The sequence below is a fragment of the Arachis duranensis genome, chromosome 7 (assembly GCF_000817695.3).
Source record: "Arachis duranensis cultivar V14167 chromosome 7, aradu.V14167.gnm2.J7QH, whole genome shotgun sequence".
NCBI lineage: Eukaryota > Viridiplantae > Streptophyta > Magnoliopsida > Fabales > Fabaceae > Arachis > Arachis duranensis.
The window spans coordinates 35,981,345-35,994,800 of NC_029778.3; the positions used below are offsets into that span (position 1 = coordinate 35,981,345).

The 13,456-nt window shown below is 39.3% G+C and overlaps 1 non-coding gene across 1 annotated transcript; it reads right to left on the reverse strand.

Annotated features, from left to right (window-relative positions):
- Positions 1-8,243: 8,243 nt before the first annotated feature.
- On the reverse strand, positions 8,244-8,347 carry LOC127740985 (small nucleolar RNA R71). The gene has a single exon (XR_008001840.1). It is a non-coding gene; the product is annotated as a small nucleolar RNA R71 (small nucleolar RNA).
- Between the last annotated feature and the right edge of the window lie 5,109 nt (positions 8,348-13,456).

Here is a 13,456-nt window from a genome sequence, read left to right on the forward strand (position 1 = left end):
GCCTGACAACCGAGTGCTCGCCTGACAACCGAGCCAGCCATTCCGTGAGATCAGAGTCTTCGTGGTATAGGCTAGAACTGATGGCGGCATTCAAGAGAATCCGGAAGGTCTAACCTTGTCTGTGGTATTTTGAGTAGGATTCAATGATTGAATGACTGTGACGTGCTTCAAACTTCTGAGGGCGGGGCGTTAGTGACAGACACAAAAGAATCACTGGATTCTATTCCGGCCTGATCGAGAACCGACAGATGGATAGCCGTGCCGTGACAGGGTGCGTTGAACATTTCCACTGAGAGGATGGGAGGTAGCCACTGACAACGGTGAAACCCTTGCTTATGCTTGCCATGGAAAGGAGTAAGAAGAATTGGATGAAGACAGTAGGAAAGCAGAGAGACGAAAGGGACATCATCTTCATACGCTTATCTGAAATTCCTACCAATGAATTACATAAGTATCTCTATCTTTATCTTTATGTTTTATGCGTTTATCACCATACCCATTTGAGTTTGCCTGACTAAGATTTACAAGGTGACCATAGCTTGCTTCATACCAACAATCTCTGTGGGATCGACCCTTACTCGCGTAAGGTTTATTACTTGGACGACCTAGTACACTTGCTGGTTAGTTGTGCGAAGTTGTAGTGATCACAATTTCGTCCACCACTCGTGCACCTCCACTTCATTTCCAAACATGATGCAATGCCCCATTATTGCTCGGTTAATACTAACTTCAGACCGGTTACTAGTAGGGATGATGGAGTGTTGCACAAGCTCCAACCATCCTCTGGCCACTGGTTTGAGGTCAAGCCTACTTAGTTGGTAGGGCTTGCCGTGTGCATCTAGCCTCCATTGGACTCCCTCCACACAGATGTCCGTGAGCACTTGCTCCAACCTTTGATCAGAGTTGACCCTTTTTGTATAGGAGTGTGGGTCACCTTGCAATTGAGGCAATTGCAATGCCAACCTCACACTTTTTGCGTTGAAATCCAAGAGTTGCTCTTGGACCATGGTGTGATAGTTCTTGGGTTGTGGGTTCAAACTAGTGTCATGCCCTTTTATGACCCAAGCGTTAGCGTAGAATTCTTGCACCATTAGTCTGCCAATAGCTGAGATAGGGTGGGATAGAATTTCCCAGTCCCTTCTCCAGATTTCTTCAAGGATTTTTGGATACTCATCCTCCTTGAGCCTAAAAGGGACCTCAAAAATCACCCTTTCATGCCTCACCACAACATAGAAGTGATTTTGGTGGGCTCTAGTGAGGAATTTCCATGATTCCCATGGTTCAGAAGAGGAAGCGGGAGCCTTTCCCCTTCTATTCCTTGAGGCTTCATTGGTCTTTAGTGGCATACTTAGGAATGGTATAAGTAAAAAAGCAAAGCTTTTGCAACACCAAGCTTAAGATTTTTGCTTGTCCTCGAGCAAAAGTAATAAAAGAGAAATAGTGTAGAAGAAGAAGGAAGGAAGGAGAAGAAGAAGAAGGCTTCGGCCAAGTGGGAGCCGAGGAAGAAGAATATTGTGGCAAGTGTATAGGGTAAGATGGAGAGAGTGTGTAGAAGGTGCGAGTATGAAGAGAGGTATGAGGGGGTATTTATATGGTAGGATGGGGTTGGGTTCGGTTGAATGGGAGGGGAGAATGGGGGGTGGGGATTTGAATTTGAAGTGGGTGGGGTTGGTGGGAAATTAAAGTGATAGGATTGATGATGGGTTTGGGAAGAATGTGTTTTAGGAAGAGGGAAAGTGGGGTGTGGGTTCCAAGATTTAAAAAAGGTAGGAGAGAAAAGAAAGGTGGGGTAGGTGGAGATTCTGTAGGACCCACTGACCTGAGAGGCTAGGAATTTCGAATTCCCTGCCCCCTACCTAGCGTTCAATGCCAGGAACGGGCATTGAACACTCATAGGAGACCAACTGGTTGGGCCTGACTGCCCCCTTTGGGGCGTTGAACGCCCAGCTCTGCTCCCTAGTTGGCATTCAATGCCAGGTCATGCTCCCTCTTGTGCGTTGAATGCCCAGAGTGCTCCCTGTTCGGCGTTCAACGTCGGCTTTCCTCTCCCTTTAGGGCGTTGAACGCCCAGAATGATCTCTTTCTGGCGTTCAATGCTAGTTCCTTACTCCCTAAGTGGCGTTGAACGCCCATCTTTCTCCTTGTCTGGCGTTCATCGCTGATGAGTCCATATTTTCCGATATATTTTAGCTTGATTTGGATAGATTCTAGTATATAAACTCCCACTTAAGCACCAAAATAGCATACTTTTTTGTTTTGTACCTAATTTGATCCTAAATGTGAAAACATACAATTTTGTGCTTAAAATGAGCAATTTAATTCCACTTTTATTCCATCTGATGCCATGACTTGTTTGTTGAGTAATTTCAGGTTATTTAAGCAAGAATGGATAGCCCAAAAGTGGAAAAAGGCATGTAGAAGGGAGAACACATGTAGAAAACAAGGAAAAGCACTCAGACAAGTGTGCATGTGCACAAGCTTGTGTGCGTACGCACAAGAGAGAATTTGCATGTGTGCGTGCGCACAAGTACCTGTGCGTATGCACAGGAGGATTTTCAGCCAAGTATGCGGACGCACACATCTGTGCGTCCGCACAGGACCCTGCACGTGATTCCATTAATGAAGCACATGTATCTCGAATTCTGAGGCCTTTGGGGCCATTTTGGAAGGCTTGGATGCTGATTTTGAAGTGCTATATAAGTGGAGAATCAACACATTAGCACACATTAGGTGGTAGTTTTAGTTTTTACAAGTTTTTTATAGTATTAGGATTAGGAGTAGGAGTAGAGTAGAATTGCTCTCCTAGGGTTTATGTAGTTTTCATGTAGCATTTATAGCAAAGCTTTTATGTTGGATGTTGATAAACTCCTTTGTAAGTATTCTTTAATTTCTCTTTAATTACATTGTCCTTATTTTCATTTCCTCTTGGTTCAAGTGCTTTGTTCATATTTCCAATTTTGTGTTACTTGGAGTTTTGATTGATGAATTTAATGTTTCATACTCTCTTTATGTTTGATTGCTTGTTTATGTTTGGTTTTGTTGATAGTTGGTTATAGTTTTCCATTTTACTTTGAAAATTCCCATGTTTTACTTTATGCACACAAGGTGTTTGTGAAAATGCCAACTTTAGAATTTGAGTAGATTTTTCCACCTTGACTTGTGGTTTGAGTTCCTAGGATACTAGAATCATAATGTTCGACATTTAGCGGTAATTCTTGGGTATTTAGTTGACTCTTGTTTCCATTAACGCTAGCTTTTTATCAACTAGTTTGGTAAGTTAGCTAGGACTTATGGATTAAGGTCAATTATGCTTGCTTGACTTACTCCTCGATGGTTGGGGTTGACTAGGCGAGATTGACTCATCATAATTATCATAGTTGTGGTTATGGCAATGATAGGATTCTTAGATCCTCACTCCCAAGTCAAGGCTCTTTTATTGCATTTATAGCAGTTTCATTAGTTTTTATCTTGCTTTCTCTTTACTTGCATTAATTAACAATTTTTATCATTACTTAGTTCTTTGATTTCTTAGTTATTTAAATCTTTCAATTCTTGAATTCAAACCCCCATTTTCTCTTGACAACCAAGGAAGTGACACTTCAATTGCATCCTAGGGAAGAACGACCCAAGGTTGAAGTACTCTTGATCTCGGTTTATATTTGATTCGAATTTATTATTTGATTATGAGAATTTATTGTTGGTTTGGACTATGCTACCAATGAATTGATGCTTGTTTTGATTGATTCTAGATCAACAAAAATTCTCTTGTAAATAGCCTACTTTTTGGTTATTTGGTTGTTTTTGCTATACTTAGGTGTTTATTTTTCTTGTTTATTAATGTCTTTTCTTTTTATTTTCAATTTTCTCTATGAGCTATCACCCTTGTTGCTCGGAGTTTGGTTGTAATTGTTTTGTAGGGTATGATGAATTCAAATTGGGATTGCTTCATGGAGTGGGAGAATCAATTTAGGGAGGAACCAATTGTGTTTGAGCAATACTCATGGCAAACACCTCCTTCATGCTACAACGAGCGAAACTTTTCCCTTTATGAATATCAAACCCAAATATATGAAGGATACCCCATACACAACCCTCAACCACCAAACCTTCAAGTACCACACCATACACCTCCATGAAACCAAAATGTCTATACACCTTGTTACTAACCATATAAACCACCACACCCTTACCCACCACCTCATTATCCCCACCCACAAGACAATCCTCCCACATATACAACCTTTCTTCCTACCTTTGAACCTTCTCTTCCATCTAATGATGAAGTTTTCCAACCCTTGCCCCAAGAAGAATAAGACCTTCAAGCATTCTTCGAAGAGCAAGTAGGGTTCCGAAGAAAGCAAGGGGAGTTCATGGCCACCATAGCTGAAGCGGTGAAACCGCTTAACTTTGCTACACTCAAGCAATCAAGACATCCCCCTTGAGGGATGTGGAGGATCGATGCAGGAGTGTAGTGAGGGGGTGATGAGCAGATAATTTATACGCTTTTTGGCATTGTTTTTACATAGTTTTTAGTATGTTTTAGTTACTTTTTAGTATGTTTTTATTAGTTTTTATGCAAAATTCACATTTCTGGACTTTACTATGAGTTTATGTGTTTTTCTGTAAATTCAGGTATTTTCTAGCTGAAATTGAGGGACCTGAGCAAAAATCTGATTCAGAGGCTGAGAAAGGACTGAAGATGCTGTTGGATTCTGACCTCCCTGCACTCGAAGTAGCTTTTTTGGAGCTACAGAAGCCAAATTAGCGCGCTCTTAATTGCTTTGAAAAGTAGACATCTTGGGCTTTTCAGAAATGTATAATAGTCCATACTTTGCCCGAGATTTGATGGCCCAAACTGGCGTCCAAACGCCCACCAGAGACCATTTTCTGGCGTAAAAACGCCAGAACTGGCACCAAAGCTGGAGTTAAACGCCCAAAATGGCAGCAAAACTGGCGTCTAAACTCCAAGAAGAGCCTATGCATGTGAAAGCTTCAATGCTCAGCCCAAACACACACCAAGTGGGCCCCAGAAGTGGATTTTTGCACTATCTACTTATTTCTGTAAATCCTAGTAACTATTTTAGTATAAATAGGACTTTTTACTATTGTATTTACATCTTTAGATCATTTTTAAGACTATCTTTGGATCACTTTTGATCTCTTGATCACGTTTTGGGGGCTGGCCACTCGGCCATGCCTGGAGCTTCATCACTTATGTATTTCAACGGTGGAGTTTCTACACCTCATAGATTAAGGTGTGGAGCTCTGCTGTTCCTCATGAATTAATGCAAGTATTATTGTCTTTCTATTCAATTCACGCCTACTTCTCCTCCAAGATATACTCTCGTACTCAATTTAGTTAACTCAGAATGAAGGGGTGACTCGTGACAATCACCCAATCTTCGTTACTCGCTTAGCCAAGATATGCGTGCCTGACAACCACAAAGTGGTCTACATGATGTTCAACATAGTCATTGAATGACAGCTGGAGTATACTTTCTTTGGTCTCTGACCCATGGATCTGAATCACCTCTCCTGACAACAGAGCATTCGAATCCGTGACGTTAGAACCTTCGTGGTATAAGCTAGAATCATTTGGCAGCATTCTTGAGATCCGAAAAGTCTAAACCTTGTCTGTGGTATTTCGAGTAGGATCTGAGATGGGATGACTATGACGAGCTTCAAACTCGTGATTGTTGGGCGGTGACAGTGTGCAAAAGGATCAATGGATCTTATTTCAACACGATCGAGAACCGACAGCTGATTAGCCATGCGGAAAACCGTAGCGGACATGTTTTCACTGAGAGGACGGATGGTAGCCATTGACAACGGTGATCAACCAACATACAGCTTGCCATGGAAGGGAGTACACATGATTGGATGAGGACAATAGGAAAGCAGAGGCTCAGAGTGAACAAAGCATCTCCATACGCTTATCTAAAATTCCCACCAACGAATTGCATAAGTATCTCTATCCTATATTATGTTTTATTTCTCTTTTAATTATCAAAATGTCATAACCATTTGAATCCGCCTGACTAAGATTTACAAGATGACCATAGCTTACTTCAAGCCGACAATCTCCGTGGGATCGACCCTTACTCACGTAAGGTATTACTTAGACGATCCAGTGCACTTTCTAGTTAGCTGCACGGAGTTGTGAGAAAAGTGTGAACTCACGATTTCGTGTACCAAGTTTTTGGCGCCGTTGCTGGGGATTGTTCGAGTTTGGACAACTGACGGTTCATCTTGTTGCTCAGATTAGGTAATTTTCTTCTTGTTTCAACCTTTATTTTACTTTCAAAAAGTTTTCAAAAATCTTTCAAAAAAAATTTCCCCTTCTTTTTCCTTTTTCCAAAAATTTTTCGAAAAATTACCAAAAAATTAATAAAATCACAAAAACAAAATAATTTTGTGTTTCTTGTTTGAGTTTGGTGTCAAATTTAAAGTTTGGTGTCAATTGCATATTTATAATTTTCCTAAAAAAAAAAATTTCAAAAACTCATGCATGGTATTCTTCATGATCTTCAAGTTGTTCTTGATGATTGTCTTTGTTTAATCTTGTGATTTTCTTGTTTTGTGTCTTTTCTTGTTTTACATATGCATTTTCGAATTTTTAGAGTCAAAAGTTTAAAAATTTCTAAGTTTGGTGTCTTGCATGTGTTTCTTTTCTTAAAAATTTTTCAAAAATAAGTTCTTGATGTTCATCATGATCTTCAAAGTGTTCTTGGTGTTCATCTTGACATTCAAAGTGTTATTGCATGCATTATGTATTTTGATCTTAAATTTTCATGTTTTGAGTCATTTTTGTGTTTTTCTCTCTACTCATTAAAAATCCAAAAAAAAAATATATCTTTCCCTTATTTCACTCATAAAATTCGAAATTTTGGGTTGACTTAGTCAAAGATTTTTAAAACTTAGTTGTTTCTTGTTAGTCAAGTCAAAATTTCAATTTAAAAATTCTATCTTTTCAAATCTTTTTCAAAAAATAAAATCGTTTTCATTTTTCTTCTTAATATTTTTGAAAACTTTAAAATTGATTTTCAAAATCTTTTTCTTATTTCCATCTCATATTTCCGAAAACTTTACTAACATTTAAGGATTTAATTCAAAAAATTTCAAGTTTGTTACTTTCTTGTTAAGAAAGGTTCAATCTTTAAATTTTAGAATCATATCTTTTAATTTCTTGTTTGTCAAGTTATCAATTTTAAAATCAAATCTTTTTCAAATCATATATTTTTCAAATTTTAATTTCAAAATCTTTTCTAACTTCCTATCTTTTCAAAATTGATTTTCAAATCTTTTTCAATTAACTATTTGACTTTTTGTTTGATTTTAAAAAGTTTACTATTTCTTATCTTTCTCAAAACTACCTAACTACTTTTCTCTCTCTCCAATTTTCGAAAACCACTAACAACCTTTTCAAAAATCTTTTTAATTAACTAATTGTTTTAAACTCTAATTTTATTTCTTCTAATATTTTCGAATTTCTCTTCTCTCTCTTCTCTTTCTATTTAATTATTTATTTACTAACACTTCTCTCCTTCTCAAAATTTGAACCATCTCTCCCTCTCTGTGTTTGACTTCTCTTTATTTTCTCTCTACCTTATTCTTCTCTTCTTCTCTTCTTCTACTCACACAAAGGAATCTCTATACTGTGACATAGAGGATTCTCTTCTTTTCTGTTATCTTCTTTTTCACATGAGCAGGAACAAGGATAAAGATATTCTTGTTGAAGCCGATCCTGAACCTGAAAGGACTCTTAAGAGGAAGCTAAGAAAAGCTAAAGCACAACTCTCTAGAGAGGACCTGACAGAAATTTTCGAAAAAGAAGAAGACATGTGAGCCGAAAATGACAACAATGCCAACAATGCAAGGAAGATGCTTGGTGACTATGCTGCACCAACTTCAACTTCTATGGAAGAAGTATCTCAATTCCTGCCATTGGAGCAAACAACTTTGAGCTTAAGCCTCAATTAGTTTCTCTAATGCAGTAGAACTGCAAGTTTCATGGACTTCCATCAGAAGATACTCATCAGTTCTTATCTGAATTCTTGCAGATCTGTGATACTGTTAAGACCAATGGGGTTGATCCCGAGGTCTACAAACTTATGTTTTTCCCCTTTGCTGTAAGAGACAGAGCTAGGACATGGTTGGACTCACAACCTAGAGAAAGCCTGAACTCTTGGGACAAGCTGGTCAATGCTTTCTTGACCAAATTCTTTCCACCTCAAAAGATGAGTAAGCTCAAAGTGGACGTCCAAACTTTCAGACAGAAGAAAGGTGAATCCCTCTATGAAGCTTGGGAAAGATACAAGCAATTAACCAAAAAATGTCCTTCTGACATGTTTTTAGAATGGAGCATCATATGTATATTCTATGATGGTCTGTCTGAGTTATCCATGATGTCATTGGACCATTCTGCTGGTAGATCTCTTCATCTAAAAATGCCTATAGAAGCCCAGGAACTCATTGAGATGGTTGCAAATAACTAGTTGATGTACACTTTTAAAAGAAATCCTGTGAATAATGGGGTGACTCAGAAGAAAGGAGTTCTTGAGATTGATACTCTGAATGCCATATTGGCTCAGAATAAAATATTGACTCAGCAAGTCAATATGATTTCTCATAGTCTGACTGAATTGTAAGCTAAAGATGCCTCTTTTGAAGGAGAAGCTTATGGCCTTGAGAATCCTGCAATGGAAGATGTGAATTACATGGGAGAATCCTATGAAAACACCTATAATCTTTCATGGAGGAATCACCCAAATTTCTCATGGAAGGATCAACAGAAGCCTCAAAAAGGCTTCAATAACAATAATGGTGGGAGAAATAGGTTTGGCAATAGCAAACCTTTTCCATCATCTTCTCAGCAACAGACAGAGAATTATGAGCAGAGCCTCTCTGGCTTAGCAAACATAGTCTTTGATATATCCAAGGCCACTCTCAGTTTTATGACTGAGGTACGGTCCTCCATAAAAAATTTGGAGGCACAAGTGGGTTAGCTGAGTAAAAGAGTTACTAAAACTCCTCCTAGCACTCTCCCAAGCAATACAGAAGAGAATCCAAAAAGAGAGTGCAAGGCCATCTACACGTCCAACATGGCCAAACCTGTAGAGGAGGGAAGACCTCATGGGATGTCCACTGACCACTAGGGAATTCCCTCATGAGGAACCAAAGGAATCTGAGGCTCATCTAGAGACCATAGAGATTCCACTGAACTTCTTATTACCATTCATGAGCTCTGATGAGTATTCTTCCTCTAAAGAAGATGAAGTTACTACTAAAAAGCAAGTTGCTCAGTATTTAGGAGCAATCATGAAGCTGAATGCCAAGTTATTTGGTAATGAGACTTGGGAGGATGAACCTCCATTGCTCATTAATGAACTAAACCCCTTGGTTCAACTGAAGATACCTCAAAAGAAATCGGATCCTGGAAGGTTCTTAATACCTTGCACCATTGGCACCATGACCTTTGAGAAGGCTCTGTGTGACCTGGGGTCAAGTGTAAACCTCATGCCACTTTCTGTAATGGAAAAACTAGGGATATTTGAGGTACAAGCTGCAAGAATCTCACTAGATGCCAAATTCTCATTAGAGATGACAGATAAATCCATGAAAAAGGCTTATGGACAGGTAGAGGACGTGCTAGTAAAGGTCAAAGGCCTTTATATCCCTGCTGACTTCATAATCCTAGACACTGGGAAGGATGAAGATGAATCCATCATCCTTGAAAGACCCTTCCTAGCCACAGCAAAAGCTGTGATTGATGTGGACAGAGGAGAGTTAGTCCTTCAAATGAATGAGGACTACCTTGTGTTTAAGGCTCAAGGATTTTCCTCTGTAAACATGGAGAAGAAGCATGAAAAGCTTCATCCAATTTTCTCCATGCAGAGTCAAACAGAGCCCCCACACTCAAACTCTAAGTTTGGTGTTGGGAGGCCACAATCATGCTCTGAGCACCTGTGAAGCTCTTTAAAAGCTTCCTGTCAAGCTATTGACATTAAAGAAGTGCTTATTGGGAGGCAACCCAATTTTATTTATCTATATTAATTACTCTTTTATTTTGTTTTCCATTGTTATTTTATGTTTTCTTTAGGATGATGATCATGTGGAGTCACAAAAACAATTGCAAAAATTAAAGAAAAATAAAAAACAACATAAAAAAATGGCACACCCTGGAGGACGAGCTTACTGGCGTTTAAACGCCAGTAAGGATACCAAAATGGGCATTTAACGCCCAGCCTGGCACCTTTCTGGGCGTTTAAATGCCAGAAATGGGCAGCAGGTTGGCGTTTAAACGCCAGAACGGCAGGAAAACTGGCGTTTAAACGCCAGAACAGGGCAGCAGACTGGCGTTTAAAATGGGCATCAGCCCGGCGTTTAAACACCAGAAAGGCACATAGAGGGCGTTTAATGCCAGTAAGGTGCAGGGATGCAAAATTCTTGACACCTCAAGATCTATGGACCCCACAGGATCCCCACCTACCCCACCTCACTCTTTCTCTTCTTCACACTTCTCCATAACACTCTACCCAAAATACCACTCACCTATCAAATCTTACCATCTTCCCTATATTCTCTTCACCACTCACATCCATTTCCTAATTCCCATAAACCCATCATACAACCCACCTACCTCCACCCACTCAAATTCAAACCATTTCACTCCCAAACCCACCCATTCTCACACGAACCAACTCCCTCTCTTACCCTATAAATACCCCTCCTTACTCCTTTATTTTCACACCTCACCTACACTCAAAACCCCCCTTGGCCGAACCTTCTCAAGCCTCCATCTCCCACTTTTCTTCTTATTCTACTCTCTTCTTTCTTCTTTTGCTTGAGAATGAGCAAACCTCTTAAGTTTGGTGTGGAAAAAGCCTTGCTTTTTAATTTTTCATAACCATTAATGGCACCTAAGGCCGGAGAAACCTCAAGAAAGAGGATAGGGAAGGCAATTACTTCCACCTCCGAGTCATGGGAGATGGAGAGGTTTATCTAAAAGGTCCATCAAGACCACTTCTATGAAGTTGTGGCCAAGAAGAAGGTGATCCCCGAGGTCCCCTTCATGCTCAAAAGGAGTGAATATCCGGAGATCTGACATGAGATTAGGAGAAGAGGATGGGAAGCTCTCACCAATCCCATTCAACAAGTCAGAATCTTAATGGTTCAAGAGTTCTATACTAATGCATGGATCACTAGAAAACACGATCAATGTTTGAACCCGAACCCAAAGAATTGGATCAAATACTTAGATTTCAGCCCAGAAAATGTAAGGCTCGCATTCAACTTGCCAATGATGCAAGGAGATGCACGTCCCTACACTAAAAGGGTCAACTTTGATCAAAGGTTGGACCAAGTCCTCATGGACATATGTGTAGAAAGAGCTCAATGGAAGAGAGACTCCAAAGGCAAGCCAGCTCAACTTAGAAGGCTTGACTTCAAACCTGTAGCTAGAGGATGGTTGGAGTTCATCCAACGCTCTATCATTCCTACTAGCAACCGATCCGAAGTAACTGTAGACCGGGCTATCATAATCCATAGCATCATGATTGGAGAGGAAGTGGAAGTTCATGAGATCATACCTCTAGAACTGTACAAAGTGGCTGACAAGCCCTCCACTTTGGCAAGGTTAGCCTTCCCTCATCTCATCTGTCACCTATGCAATTTAGCTGGAATTGTCATAGAGGAAGACACCCTCACTAAAGAGGACAAGCCCATCACTAAAAAGAGGATGGAGCAAACAAGAGAGCCCACTCATGGACCTCAACAAACGCACGAGGAAGTTCTTCATCAAAAAATCCCTGAGATATCCCAAGGGATGCATTTTCCTCTACACAACTATTGGGAGCAACTCAACACTTCTCTAGGAGATTTGAGTTCCAATATGGAGCAACTAAGGATGGAGCACCAAGAGCATTCCATCATCCTCCATGAGATTAGAGAAGACCAAAGAGCCATGAGGGAAGAGAAACAAAGGCAAGGAAGAGACATTGAGGAGCTCAAGCACTCCATAAGATTTTCAAGAGCAAGAACTAGCCGTGATCACTAAGGTGGACCCATTCTTTAATCTCCTTGTACTTATTTTTCTGTTTTTCTATTTTTATGCTTTATGTTTGTCTATGTTTGTGTCTTTATTACATGATCATTAGTGTCTAGTGTCTATGTCTTAAAGCTATGAATAATTCCATGAATCCTTCACCTTTCTTAAATGAAAAATGTTCCTAATTACAAAAGAACAAGAAGTACATGAATTTTAAATTTTTTCTTGAAATTAGTTTAATTATTTTGATGTGGTGGCAATACTTTTTGTTTTCTGAAGGAATGCTTGAACAGTGCATATTTTTGATAGTGAGGTTTATGAATGTTAAATTTGTTGGCTCTTGAAAGAATGATGAAAAAAAGAGAAATGTTATTTATGATCTGAAAAATTATAAAATTGATTCTTGAAGCAAGAAAAAGCAGTGAATAACAAAGCCTGCGAAAAAAAGTGGCGAAAAAAAGAAAAAAGAAAAAGAAAAAGCAAGCAGAAAAAGCCAATAGCCCTTAAAACCAAAAGGAAAGGGTAAAGAGGATCCAAGGCTTTGAGCATTAGTGGATAGGAGGGCCCAAAGGAATAAAATCCTGGCCTAAGCGGCTAAATCAAGCTGTCCCTAACCATGTGCTTGTGGCATGAAGGTCCAAGTGAAAAGCTTGAGACTGAGTGGTTAAAGTCGTGATCCAAAGCAAAAAGAGTGTGCTCAAGAACTTTGGACACCTCTAACTAGGGACTTTAACAAAGTTGAGTCACAATCTGAAAAGGTTCACCCAGTTATGTGTCTGTGGCATTTATGTATCCGGTGGTAATACTGGGAAACAAAGTGCTTAGGGTCACAGCCAAGACTCATAAAGTAGCTGTGTTCAAGAATCAACACACTGAACTAGGAGAATCAATAACACTATCTAAATTTTGAGTTCCTAAAGGATGCCAATCATTCTGAACTTCAAAGGATAAAGTGAGATGCCAAAACTGTTCAGAGGCAAAAAGCTACTAGCCCCACTCATCTAGTTGGGACTAAGTTTCATTGATATTTTGAGATTTATTGTATATTCTCTACTTTTTATCCTATTTTGTTTTCAGTTGCTTGGGGACAAGCAACAATTTAAGTTTGGTGTTGTGATGAGCGGATAATCTATACGCTTTTTGGCATTGTTTTTACATAGTTTTTAGTATGTTTTAGTTACTTTTTAGTATATTTTTATTAGTTTTTATGCAAAATTTATATTTCTAGACTTTACTATGAGTTTGTGTGTCTTTCTGTGATTTCAGGTTTTTTCTGGTTGAAATTGAGGGACCTGAGCAAAAATATGATTCAGAGGCTGAGAAAGGACTGAAGATGCTGTTGGATTCTGACCTCCCTGAACTCGAAGTGAATTTTCTCGAGCTACAGACGTCCAATTGGTACGCTCTCAA